This window comes from Mustelus asterias, assembly GCF_964213995.1.
Source record: "Mustelus asterias chromosome 26 unlocalized genomic scaffold, sMusAst1.hap1.1 SUPER_26_unloc_29, whole genome shotgun sequence".
Classification (NCBI taxonomy): Eukaryota; Metazoa; Chordata; class Chondrichthyes; order Carcharhiniformes; family Triakidae; genus Mustelus; species Mustelus asterias.
In genome coordinates this window covers 359,393-374,566 of record NW_027590097.1, presented here as the reverse complement: position 1 = coordinate 374,566, position 15,174 = coordinate 359,393, and positions in this window count along the sequence as shown.

Below are 15,174 nucleotides of genomic sequence, written 5' to 3'. Positions count from 1 at the left end.
AGCCGAGCTCAATCAGTCACTCAGTCAGCCTCACTTGCTTGGTCAGTCGGCCTTTCTCGGTTAGTCTGCCTTGCTCGATCGGACAGCCTCGTTTGCTCAATCGGTCTGTTGTCCCAGTCAATTGGTCTGTCATTTTGTCAGCCTCGCTCACTCAGTTATTCAGAGATTCGGGCTCATTCACTCGGTTGGATTTTTGACCTCTCTTTCCCAGTATGCAGGCCTCGCTCGGTCAGTCATAAAATCTACCTCAATTGCTCGATGTTTGTTCTATTAGCCTAGATCACTTGCTCTGTCACTCAGCCTCGTTTTATTAGTCAGTTGACCTCAGTCTCCCAATCTGTCAGTCTGCCTCATTCACTCGATTAGTCAGTCCGCCTCACTCGCTCGCACAGTCAATAGACCTCGCTCACTCAGTCGGCCTGTTGACCTCAGTCGCTCGGTCTGCCATTCAGTCAGACGCGCTCGGTCAGTCATTTGAAGACTTGGGCTCACTCAATGTTCAGTCAGTCGGCCTTGCTCAGTCACTATTAGAGTCAGCCACATTCACTCGGTTGGTTGAACTATCAGCCTCGCTCAGTCTGTCTGTTGGTCAGTTGGCCTCATGCAGTCAGTCCGTCTGCCTTTGCTAGTTGCTCAGTTGGTCGGTCTGCTTTTCTCCCTCGGTCGGTTGGTCAGTTTCGCTTACTCAGTTGGTCAGTTTGCTTTGCTTGCTCAGTTGGTTAGTCGCCTCAATCGCCCAGTCGCTCAGTCAGCCTCAGTTGCTCAATCCGTCGGTCAATTGGCCTCACTCAGTCGGTCACTCTGTCGCACAGTCAACTGGTCAGTCAACCTCATTCCCTTGGTCCATTTGTCAGTCAGCCTTGCTCGGTCCATTGGTCAGTTGACCTCTGTCAGTCAGTTCGTCAGTTGGCCTCGCTCACTCAGTCAGTCAGTGGGCTTCACTAGCTCAGTCAGCCGCTCTCAGTCGTTTGGCAAGTTGGACTTGCTCAGTCGGTCAGTCAGTTGGCCTCGCTCACCTTGTGGCTGGTGCTGCTCTGCTGCACCTGTATGTGCAACCCCTGTGACCTCACATCCTAGGACCTGCCCCACCCTGATTTGCTATTCCTGATTGGAGGATTAGCATCCAATGTGTGTCAGGGATGAAGATGATGAACAGGATAACTAGCCAATGAGAGGACAGAGACACTTTGAAGCCCGTAAGGGATTGTAACGACGGACAATTTGGCTGACCAACAGAAGAGGAGAAATGGCGTGTGGCGCATTTCTGTCCAGTGAGAGACAAGACCACAATGATGGATAGGTGGAGCGACCAGTTGCAGAGCAGAGTTGACAGCGGTTTTTCATCTGTCCAATCAGTATGATGGTGGCGGGTGTTTTACTGTTTGAATGTCCATAAGGAAGGGAGAGAGACCGTTTGGGTGGGTTTTCCTATCAGCGTTTAATAAATTGAAGAATTGTAGTAAAGGGAAATTGCAGCACATTTTTCATCTGCCGTCTGAACTGAGTCTGTGTCACAGCGTAAACTGCCGTGTTAGTGCAGCAACTCAGGAGCTGCATCATGAAGCCAAGTTCCATAAATAAATTAGGCAAATTTAAAGTATGATACCCTAACCACGAAAGTCGGTTAGATGTAGAATAAACCATGAACATTGACCATAACAGGATGAAATTGGCTGAGATAACAAACAATAAAATGATGGATTTCCTTCGACTCTCCATCTCAGGGTCTTTGGGATTCTCCCCACTGCTTTGAGCTCGGAGTCTCCTGCGGGCTCTGCTGCTCACTAAAATATGTCTCATGGTGAAAACATTGAGCAGAAGAATCAGGACAAACGGGACACATGGGTTTAGAATGTTGTGGACAAACACGATTGCCACCCAGGCCAGAGATATCTCAGCATTGATTGTCATTTCACAAAACCAGGGGATGTTCACCAGCCAATATTTACCGGTTAACATAAAATACCAGAAAATGTTCTTTAAGCAGCTCAGCACGGTCACTGTTCCCAGAACCACAGCTGCCGTTCTCTCACTGCAATAATTACTTTTCAATTTGGGACAGCAAATGGCCACAAATCGATCAAAGGTGAAAGTGACAGTGAACCACACAGAACAATCAGTGGCTGCAAAAAGCAGGACAGCGTGGATATTGCACACAGATATGAACCTCAGGAATAAAAACTGTTCCCCAAAAACAATGGGAATGTGTCTCAATATCAGGTCGAGAATAATGACCAGTAGATCCCCCACTGACATGGCCACGAGGTATTGAATGATACATTTGGACAGACCACATTTCCTGCTCTTCAGCGTCACAATTGTGATTACGTTCACTGAAAGGAAGAGAAACAAAGAATAAAATCATACAGCAGGCTGGGGAAGAAGTCACGAATTTCAGTGAGGTGATGTTTACAAAGACACACTGATACACATCCACATACACACAATACACATACACACACACACACACACACACACACACACACTCTCTCTCTCCCAGAAACACAGGAACACAAAAATACACGCAAACTCACCATTGGACAAATGAACATAAACCCATACGTGAAAATTGTCCTCGAGACACAGGAACACAAACCCACAAAATGTTCTGGAGACAAAGGAACACGAACCTGAACAGGAAATTCTCCTGGAGGCACAGGAGCACAAACACAGACACAGGCGCAAACTCTTCTGGAGGTACAAGACATATACACACACATAAACTCTCCCAGAGACACAGGAACACACACTCACAAGCACAAATAAACACGAACTGGCAAAAGCACATAAATAGCGCACTCTCCCAGATTGAAACACATTCAGTTACACACACTGATATTAACGCACAGAAGGATACACACAGACCCATAAAAAAGCACAAACGTTTAAATACACACATGCATAAAAAATATCCTCAGACACTAATACACGAAAAGACAGACACTTGCATACACAAACATCACATTTAGAAACATAGAAACCAGAAGCAGGAGGAAGACGTTTGGCGCAGTGAGCCGACACAAACATTTATTTTGATCATGGTTGGTCATCGAATTCAGTATCTTGAGCGCTCCCAGCCCCCACCTCCCCCCCCCCCCGCCCCCCCCCCCCCCACCAACCCCATATGCCTTGAATCCTTTAGCCTCTGGAGCTAGATTTAATTTATTAGTTCCCAGAAAACGTTTTGCCTCAGTTACATTCTGGTAGTGAATTCCAGACTTTGACCACCCTCTGGTTGAACAAATCTTTCCTCATCTCTGCTGTGAGATGTTTACCCCTTATCCTCAATCTATGACTCCTAGTTCTGGAAACCCCCACCATTGTGATTATTCTTTCTGAATCTACCTTGTCTAACCCTGTGAGAGTTTTATAAGTTTCTATGAAACCCCCTCTCACTCTTTTAAACTCCAATGATTATAATCATAACAGACTTAGCATCTCCTCATATGGCAGACCTGCAATCCCACGAATGAGCTATGCCCCCTCTATAGCAAGGGCATCCTTCCTCGGCAAATGATACCAAAACTGCACAAAATACTCCAGGCGCGGCCTCATCAACACCCTATATAATTCCTGTAAAACATCTTTATTCCTATAATCAAAACCTGTTGCTATTAAGACCAATGCACCATTTGCCTTCCTTACTTCCTGCTGTACTTGCGTGCTTAATCTCAGCGACTGGTGCACGGGGGCACCAAAGTCTCGCAAGGTATCAGCTTCTTTAAATTTATAAGAAGTTTCAAGAAATAATCTGTCCTCCTATTATTGGTACAAAATTGTATGATCTCACATTTATCTGCATTATAGTTTGCATCTGTCATACATAGAGCCACACACTCAGCATGTCAAAATCACGCTGAACCATCTCTGCATCCTTCTCACAGCTCAACCTCGCACACAAATTTGTATCATCCGCCAATTTAGAGGTACTACATGCAGTTCCTTCTTCCGAGTCAATTACATATAATGTGAACAACTGGAGTCCGGGCACCAATCCCTGTGTAGCCCCACTAGTCACTGGCTGCTGATCAGAAAAAGACCAATTTTTCCAACTTTTTCCTTCCTACCTGCTAACCAGCTCTCTAACCATCTCATGCCATTACCTGCAATCCCATGTGCTTTACCTTTATATAGTAGTCTATTTTGTGAGACCTTGTCGAAAGCCTTCTGAAAGTTTAAATAATACTCATCCCATGGTTCTTCAAGGTCAACTCCACTAGTTACATCTGCAAAGAATTCCGAACAATTCGTCGAGCATCAATGTCCATTCTGACTTTGTCTGATTATACGACTGCCTTCCAAATACTGAGTTATGAAATCATTGTTTATGGACTCTGCTAATTCACCAGTACCAATGTTAAACTCACTGGTCTATAATTCCGTTTTCGCCCTACTTCCTCTTTTGAATAGCGGGCTTACATTATCTCCCCTCCAATCTATAGTAACAGCATAGCCCCTAAAGAATTGTGGAAAATAACCATGAATCAATCAACTATTTCCACTTCCTTAAGATCTCTTGGATGAAGATTATCAGGACGTGGATGTTTATCCACCTTTAATCCCACCAATTTCCCCAAAACACGTTTCTCTACTACTGATGATTTCCTTCAGCTCCTCACTAAAACTTTTTTTTTTCTCTCAGATCTCCTCGCACATTTTTTACATCTTCCTTTGTGAAGACTAAAGCAAAGTACGAATTTAATTCCTGTCTTTCATGTATTCCCCATTTTGAATTCTCCCTTTTCTGATTATAAGAGGCCTGCATGCGTTTTTGTCAATCATTTTCTTCTTGCATATCTATAGAAAATGTTGCAGTCACTTTTAATGTTCCCAGTTAGCACACATTCATACTCTATTTTTTCCTCTTAATCAAAACTCTTGGTCCATCTTTGCTGAAATTTTAACTGCTCCCAGTCCTCGTGCATCTTGCGTTTCTTGCCAATTTATATGCTTCTACTTTGAATCCGATGCTATCTCTAATTTCCGTTGTCAGACATGGCTTTGGCCACAGATGTCTTCCCACTCACGCACCAAAGAGGAATAAACAACAGCTGGAGTTAATTTATTCGTTCTTTAGGGGCATGCCAATGGCTGTCCACTGTCGTTCCTTTCAGTGACGTTTCCCGCCAATTATGGTCATTTCATGCTTCATGCCATCAATTACATTCATTGAGACTCAGGACTCTGGTTTCCTGGTCTCAGAATCAACTTCATCACTGTCCACCATGACAAATAATTTTACCATATTATGGTCAGTCGTCCCCAAGGGTTCTCTCACAACTAGATTACCAGCTAATCCTTTCTCATTGCGCAACACCCAGTCCAAGATGGCCTGCTCCCTTGTTGGTTCCTCAAAGTATTGTTCCAGTTAACCATCCCGTATGCAGTCCAGAAATTCCTCCTAAATTGTACCGTGACTAATTTAACTCTCCCAATCTATATGCACATTCAAGTCGATCATAGTCACAGATGTCCCTTTAACAGATGCATCTCTCATTTCCTGTCTAATGATTTTCTCAACATTCCCACGAGAGTTTGGTGGTCTGTATACCGTCCCCACTAATGTTCTTTGCACTTTGTTTTTTTTTTTCTGAACTGGACCCATACAGATTCCACATCCGCTATGCTAATGTTTTTCCTCAATATCGTATCAATATAATATTTGATCAACAATGCAACTCCACCACCTTTTCCTTTCTGTCCGGCCTTCTTAAACACTGAATAGGCCTCAATGTTTAGTTCCCATCCTTGGTCAACTTGGAGCCAGGTTTTCGTATTGGCAACTATATCGTACCCATTTACATCTATTTGTGCAAGTAATTTATCCATTCCTTGAACGTTCCGAGCATGGAGGCACAAAGATGAGCAGTTTTGACACTTGCTTCCCGTTCCAACTGTTTTTATAGTGTTTATCTCATTATGGCTCTTTATTTCTCTGCCTATCAGTTTCCTTATTATCCTCATTACCTTTCCTCTGGTTATTAATTGACGTGGCTCTGAATCCTTGCAAAGTTTCCCATCATCCTGTCATATTTATTTAAACCCTCCCCCGCCGCACTGGCAAGTACCCCCTCCCCCCCCCCCCTCCTCCCCACCCCTCCACCATGCCCAACGATATCAGTCCCGATCCTGCTCATGCGTTACCCATCCTGTTTGAACAGGTCTAACCTTCCCCAGAACCAGTCCCAATGTCCTAGGAATCTGAAACCCTCCCCTCAGATCATATTTTCAACCCTGTCTTCATCCCATGTAACCTGTTGTATCTACTCTGACTAGCACTTGTCACTGGTAGTAATCCTGAGATCACTAACTTTGAGGTCTTACTATTAAGTTTGTTTCCTGGATCCCTATATCCTGATTTAGGACGTCATCCTTTCTTTTTTCACCTATGTCGTTTGGACCAACGTGCACTACGGCCACTGGCTGTTCGCTATCTCCCTTCAAATTTTCCTGCAGCCAAACCGAGACATCATTGAACCGAGCAGGTGAAATTCCATCCTGGAGTCTCGTTTGCGGCCACAGAAACGCCTAACTGCTCCCCTTACCATTGGATTCCATATAACTATTGCATTACCACACTTTGTACTCCTCCCCTCTGCAGCTGAGTCAACTGTGGTGCAATGGATTTGCGTGTTGCTGTTTTCCCATGAAAGGACATTCCCCTCAACAGTATCCAAAACGGTATATCTGTTTTACAGGGGAATAGCCACAGCAGATTCCTGCACTGCTGCCTAGTTCTCTTGCTGTGCCTGCTGGCCCCCATTGACTTGTGCCTGTTGACTCTTACCCTGCGGTGTAACCACCTCTCTATACTTGCTAAGCATGATACTCTCCGCTTCGCGGATGCTACAGATTATCCCCAGCCGCCATTCGACACTGAGGCTTCCAGGAGGTGCAGCTTCCTGCACATGTGCTGGCCCCAGTAACTGCAAATGTTGCCGGCCTCACATACGGAGAGGGACCAGCAGACTATGGGTTGGAGCTCTCCTGTTAAGTCTTACCCCTTTAAATTCAACATTTGAAATACTTTTGCTTCAGATTATATTTTATTCTCTCGTGCCCTTCTTTCCTGCTCCTCGTTACTACCCAATATATCATTTACAAACAACAAACTACAGAAATTACCACTGAGGCAGCAAGCGATAAAATGATTAAACACTTACCCCATCTTTCTACTTACCAATGAACTCTTTCGCTTGTGTCCTCTACTACTGCAGAAGTGCAAGACCACTCCTATCTTTTACCTTTTTTGTCCTCTGAACAGAGCCATTTTTGTGGTTGGAGGAGGAGGGAGGGACATAGGGAAAAAGCTCATACAACATCTCGGGCCTAAGAAATCCTCGGCAGCAGTTCTTTCTCTACCCACTATGCATTCGAGGTGACGACGCGAATTTCTCCCAGAATGCCCCTCAGTGCAGTTACTCTCCTGCCTCTGCTGGATTGGCTTATAGAAGCAAACATATTCAAACACAAACACACTCAATAACATAAGCACTCAAGAATTCTGGAACTCCCCCAGAACTATGCACACTCAGAAACACTGATACAGAACTGTCACTTACACTCCCGTACACCGACACAGAAAACATGGGCACACACGATCACTCTCGCTCACACACGCACACGTCGATAGAAACAAAATAGACACGCAGAATTTTTCTCACGCACATTGATAGGACAATATAGAAGCACACAATCTTTCTCACACACATCGATAGTAACAATACAGAAATACACATTCTCTCTCACATTAATATTGACAGAGACAATATAGACACACACACAATCTCTCACACACATCGATAGCGACAACATAGACAAACACACGTTGACAGAAACAATATAGACACAATCACGACTTCTCCCACAGTTGCATACATCGATGGAGCAGGAGGTATACATGCTTCAATGTTTAAAGATGGCATCAAGACTGTATTAGAAAATGACACTGGCACTAAAATGCAATAAGAGTTTTAACAACACCAGGTTAAAGTCCAACAGGTTTATTTGGTAGCAAACACCATTCGCTTTCGGAGCGCTGCTCTTTCGTCAGATGGAGTGGAAATGTGCTCTCAAACAGGGCACAGAGACATGAAAATCAAGTTACAGAATACTGATTAGAATGCGAATCTCTGGCTGGCTGTAGGGATTCGCATTCTAATCAGTATTCTGTAACTTGATTTTCGTGTCTCTGTGTCCTGTTTGAGAGCACATTTCCACTCCATCTGACGAAAGAGCAGCGCTCCGAAAGCGAATGGTGTTTGCTACCAAATAAACCTGTTGGACTTTAACCTGGTGTTGTTAAAACTCGTACTGTGTTCACCCCAGTCCAACGCCCGCATCTCCACATCATGTCTAAAATCCAACACATTGAATCAATGTGGGTGGAAATAAAATCAAATAAGAAAAAAACTAGTAGGACTGACTTGCAGGCACCCGAGCAATACCTCCAAAGTGGAGCATAGTTTAAATCAAGAAATAATGAGGTCTTGGGAACACAGCACAAAGGTAATAATGGGCGATTTTAAACGCATATTAACTGATTAATGAAATTGGCCAATGTAGTCTCGCGGGAGATTTCATAGATGGTATGAGGGATTGTTTCTGAGAGCAATATGCGATAGAACATATGAAGGAGCAGGTTATCTTAGTTTACTATTATGTATTGTAGAAGGGTTGATAAATAGTCTTGTCGTTAAAGATCCTCTTGCCAGGAGTGATCACCACGTGATAGGATTTCTGATTCAGATTGAGCGAGAGTAGTAAGGAGTAGTAAGCCATAGGAGAGTTTTGGTGATTATACAGGCCTGAGGAAAGAGTTGGCCCAAGCAGGCTGGGCACAAAACAGTGGGTGCATGGGGAGTTGGTGCATGGGGAGTTGACGAACAATGTGGGATGTTCAGGGCGATATTGAATATCTCCCAATTAATGGATATTCATGAGAAGAAGAGGAATTATAAAAGGATGAAAGACAATTCATGGCTAAACAAGAAAGTCATAGAGGACAAAAATGCAAAAACTCGTGAATACAAAACTCCAAAAGCTAGTGGCAAGATGGAGGATTGAGGGAACCTTATGATTCAGCAAAGAGCTACAAAACAAAATAGCAAAAGAGCTATAATGAACGACGAAAGATGATGTGCGGAAAACATAAACACTGTTAGCAAAAGCTTCTCTCAGGATGCAACGAGGAAAAGAATAGCGAAATAAAATACTATCCCTTCAGATGACGATACTGGTGAGGTAATAATGGGGAACACAGAGATGGCAGAAGCATTAAACCAATATTTTGTCTTCAGGATGGAGAATCATTAAAAAATCCCAAAAACTGAAATATTGCAGAGCAACTTGGTAAAATAACCATCACTGGGGACAAGGTATTGAATAAAGTAATGGGTTTAAACACAGCTAATTGTCGAGGTCCTGATGGCCTGCAGTCTATGGTATAAATGGAAGTGGCAGCAAGATAGTGGATAAACCGGTTTTGATGTTTCAAACTTCCTTTGATTCTAGTAAGATACCGGTGGATTGGAAACAAGTTAATGTGATGCCCCAATTCAAAAAGGGCGAGAGGCAAAATGTAGGAAACGAAGGGCTGGATAGCTCCACTTCTGTGGTGGGGAAGTTGCTGGAATCAATTACTTCGGAGGAGTTGACTCAGCATTGGAAGGACAATGCTCAATCTACCATTGTCCGCATGGTTTTGTGAAGGTTAAGTCATGCTTGACAAACTTGTTTGAGTTCTTTGAGGACATAATGAGCAAGGTGGTTAGTGAAGAAACTTTGGACGTGGTGTATCTGGACTCCCAGAAGGCGTTTGACACGCTGTCTCACAAAAGACTGATCCAGAAGGTGAGTTCGGGGATAGAGTAGTGGATTGGACTGCGGATTGGCTGATTGATATAAAGCAGAGAATCGGGATAAATATGTCCTTCTCTGGCAGGCGAAATGTACTTCGTGGAGTGCCACATTCGTCAGTCCTCAAAACCTCAATTGTTTACAATGTATATCATTGACCTGCAAGAAGTGACAGTATGTAACATAGCAAAAAATCAATATGATACTAAAATAGGTCGGAAAGCAGGCAGTGAAGAGAATAAAAACATTTTACAGATGGTTAGAGGTAAGCTCGGAGAGTGGATTAATATTTTGGCTGATGGAGTTTATTGTGGATCGATGTGAGGTTGTCCATTTTGTCAAGAATGATACAAGGCAAATTATTATCTCAATGGAAAGCAGATTCAAAATGCGTCTAGCTGTCTTTTTTCATGAATCCCAGAAAGTATGTGTGCAGGTACAGCATGTCATAAAAAAGACAAATGGAATGCTGACATTTTTTGCAACCGACTGGAGTGTTAAAGTAGACAAATGCTGTTGCAATTGTCAGTGTGTTGCTGGGACCACCTCTGGAGTATTGTGTCAAGTTTCGGTGTCATTAGTTGAGGGAGGAGGTGGTGACATTGGAGGCAGTTCAGAGCAAGTTTACAGGATTGCTTCCGAGGATAACACGTTTAACATATGAGGAGATGTTTGACCGCTTGGGCTTATATGTACTGGTGTTTCGATGGGTGTGAGTGGCTCTCATCGCGATACATAAAATGCTAAATGCTAAATGGATTCATAAAGTAATTGTAGACCAAATGTTCCCCCCTTGTGGCGAAATCTAGTGAATGTAGGTCTAGTATGAGAGGAGGCAGAATTAAAACTGACATGAGGAGGAGCTGCTCCTCGCAGAAGGGGGTGAATTGTGCAACTTGCAACCCCATCGTACTGTGGAGAATGAATCATTAAATCGTTTCAAGAAGGAGATAGATATATTTTTTGTCTAAAATGATAAAGGGATATGGATAACACATGGTGAGGTGGATTTGAGTGAAGGGAGAGATCAACCATGATCTAATTGAATGGTGGAGCAGGCGAGATGAGGTGAATTTGCCCATTGCTGCTCCAAGTCATCTGTTCCTATGTTACAAATTAGGAAGATAGAGATGGGTTGGTCAAATGGGTAGAGCAGTGGAAGATGGTCTTTAACCCTGAAAACTGTGAGATGATGCGCTTTGGAAGAAGTAAGGGCACAACGGATTATTTAATGAATGACAGGACAGGATATTCAGATGAACAGACGGATATTGGGGTGCTCATGCACAGACACCTTAAGACTGCAGAGCATGTGAATAGGCTGATTAAATAAGTACATGGAACATTTGCTTTTATCAGTCGTTGCATAGAGTATAAGCGCAAGAAGGTTGTATTGGAGTAATACAGAGCGTTAGTTAGGCCACGGCTGGAGTATGGTGTGCAGTTCGGTTCTCCTCACTATATGATGGATGTGATTGCAATAGAGGGGTTGCAGATGAGAATTACGAAGATGCTCTCAGGGATGAAGCATTTGAGATTTCAGGAGAGACTGGATAGGCTTGGATTGTTTTATCTAGAGCATAAGAGGCGGGGGGAGGATAGAATTAACGTTTATTAAAATTTGAGATGTATGGATAGGGAAATCGGAAGCAGCTGTTCCCCTTGGCTGAGGGGGCACCGTTTTAGGAAAACGGGCAGAATATTTTAAACAAGGTTTGAACGGTTATGGCTATTGGACAGGGAAGTGGATTTGAGACGGAGACGCGATCAGCCAAGGTCGTTTTGAATGGGGGAGGAGGCTCCAGGAACTGAATTGTCTACACCTGCATCTAGTTCCTTTGATTCTTACTATTAGACTTTAATTGCAAATCATGTTTCTGATGGAATGCAAGTCACACCAGCTGTTGTGGTAAGATTCAAAGCTGTTACTTCTGAGAAATATCCTCTTTATCTGGATTACTAATTACGGATACAATATATAAATAATATACAGAAAATTATAATGGACATGCAGTGCAGTGAGCTTGTCACTGGATTAGTTACCCAGTTACCAAGGGCAATGTTCGTGGGACTGAGGTTCGAATCCCAACGTAATAGATGTGGTTGTCACTTACATGCTCTGTAGGGTACTCCAGCAGAGTAAGTAGGGATGGACGACAAATGCTTGCCGAGCCAGTGATGCCCAAACCTCATGATCGAGTTAAAGAAATGCTAGCGATAATTCCATAGTTTTGGGAATCCTGGGGTGGGTATGATAGAGGCCATCTAACTCATTATAGAGCATCCCCTCTCTGCAGCCTCTCCTCCATTTGGTGGTCAGGTCACAGAGCCAGACACACTGTAACTACAGTCTCTATACATCACCCAGATTTGGGACACATAATCCCCTGTCCCACCTGAATGTATGCAGCAGCTTACAACACAGCCTCCAGAAACCCATTCACAAAACCTCCCCTAACATTCCAATCACAGGGGTCAGTCAATAGCCCCTAAGCTGCAAGTGTGGTCCTGGAACGTTTTAAATAACACTGAATGAGCTCCTGGTGTTGGTAAACACACGTTGAGATGGCTGAAATTAACACATGCTTTGAGTGGATAGACACAGTCCAAGTTTCGCAGACATGTGCCAGAGCTGCTGAAACCCGCTGTGCAACACGGAGCTCCACATTGAAGACACGAGGAGCAGAATCTGCAGCATTCCCTGTTTTCAGAACTCTGTCACACTGTCAGCAATCATTGTACAGAGCACAAAACACAGGCAAAAGGTACAGAGCGAATTATATTCACTTTAAAGAATCGGACAGGTTCTTAAAGCAAACATTGTCGTGACAAGGGACATTGAAACATTGGATGAGACGTTGTATCAAAAGGAAGGGAATATCAAAATTCAGGTAATGTTAGATTGATTGAAACAACTTTTTGATGACACTTTCAGAGCCTGCCTCATATTCCAGTCCCAAGTTGGATATCTGCCCAGCATGAGGACATGTACAGGACACACTGCAACTGACCAGCTCTGTGCTTGTATCGTGTATGTATCTAGATTTCCATAGCACGGGTATCAGAGGACTGTAAGAGTGAACATTGCTGTCAGGGAGAGATATGCTGCAGGACAGGAGATGGGGAAATTGTGTGGGGTGGGTGTTTTCAGGCTCTGTATAAATGTGAACAAGCAGAGACATTTTGGAAAACGGATATAGAGTGGGACAATCAGAAAGAAAATCATGGAGGGATTTGATCAGGTAAGTGAGAAAATTAAGGATTTTTCTGATCAGCTGGTGACAGAGGTCAGCGAGCACAAATATGATGGGTAAATCGGATATGGTGAGTGTTGTGGAGTGGGCATCACAGCTTCGGATGATTTCTTTTTCAGCAGATTTTTATCTGAGAGGCTTATCAGCAAAGAATTGGAATATTTGTGTCGGGATTTCGCAACAATAGCTGGTTGAAGCCAGAGGTTTGTGCTCCAGAGAAGAATGCAGATAGGGTTAATGATGGAATGGATATTCGGTCAGTAATCAGCTCAGAGTCAAAGCACTAATAGAGGTTGCTGTGAGTCTGGACTAACCTCACGTACAGGAATGGTGTTAGTGAATAATGAACACAGATTAGGGGTGGAACGAAACTCAATGTCCATATCCCTAATACTGAAATAACAAATACAGTAATACAATGAAACATGGCTGACAAATACAATCTCTAATACAGAGATATACCAGATACAACAACGGGAGAAATTCAAATAATCTCAACTATTAAACGCACTGGAAACGTTTTCCATGCTGTGTATGGTTCATTAATAGATATAGAGTCACAACAGCAATAATTACAAAGTAGCAGTGCAGAGGAAATCAAAAGATCAGTAATAGAGTTAAATAGGGTGTATAGAACTAATTACTGCACCGGGAGACTTACCGGGGACTCCAATCATAGCCAGGATGGGATAGTAAAATCCTTGAATAAACAAGAGTACATAATGAATCTGCGCTGATAATAATAGCATATCAAATCCATCATGTGACAGGAAGGAAAGACCCTCGGCAAAAGTGCCACTTATACTGAAATCCAAAAGTGGTAGCGGTGGTGGGGGTGGAATATTCCGATGCATTGTTCCCAGATTCTGATCCATTGTTGGAGCATTCCAGTCCACTGTTACCAGATTCTGATCCATTGTTGGAGCATTCCAGTCCATTGTTCTCAGATTCTGATCAATTGTTGGAACATTCCAGTCCATTGTTCTCAAATTCTGATCCATTGTTGGAACATTCCAGTCCATTGTTCTCAGGTTCTGATCTCTCCTCCCCGTTGCCCTGCAGAAGCTAATCCTTATTAGATCTGGAGTTGACGCTCCTGCTGACTCTATGCAATAACACATTGGAAAGAATCCCTTATAAATAGGAGAGGGAAAACCTCCAGTGACACCGCCCGGCTCCATGTAGACTGACATTATTCACAGCCACAGAACAAACAGCTTCAGTTAACCCCATTCAATCCAGAATTGCAATGTGACAAAATACCATAAGGCTGCATGGGATGGTGAGGGTCAGAGAGGGGTGGAAAGGTGAAAATGATCGAGAGTCTGACCACACTCATTTAGCCTTCCCTAAATATGGCAGTGGTTCCTGTTTTATCATGTTTCTGGGATTTTGATGAGGTCATCATTCGTCAGGATTGATAGACACTGCTGAAATCCAAGCTGTTGTTGAAGTTTAACTTTCTTTGAACACCCTGCTATGTACAGAACAACCTTAGCAGAGGCTTCACGGAGGGTGTGGTCTTACAAAATTAATTCTAAGTCCCGAAATGGAGCATTTCAGATCCATTTTTTCGGCGAGTTCACGAGTCCAAACTTATGATACGCTGTGCAGTAAAAGGACCTCGCTCTGTTTTTCCCAGTGGGAAGAGGGGATCTGGACTATTCTTGCCCAAAAGCCGGCGACTTAGCTTGGAGGTCTCAAATGCGCTTGCGTCCAGAAAGCAGCATACCGGCTGCTCTGTTACCCACACACTCATCTCCTCCCACATGCACCCCATTGCGGACATAGGAACCTTTCTGACCACAGAAATTGCTTCGCCGGGTCAAAGATCATGAGGAGTCTGTCATCAGTGTAAGCCAACAGGACCACTCCGATACCTAGTCTGTGCAGAGTCTAACCCAACAACCTCCTCCGCAAGAGGTGCAGGAATGGCTCCATGCAAACTGAATACAGTTGGCCACACCAATTGGCAGCTCTGCAATACTCCTGTCCCAAAGAGAAGGGGCTCCATCGGGGCACTTTAACCTTAACGGGACACTGTTCGGTAGCGTACAGTAAA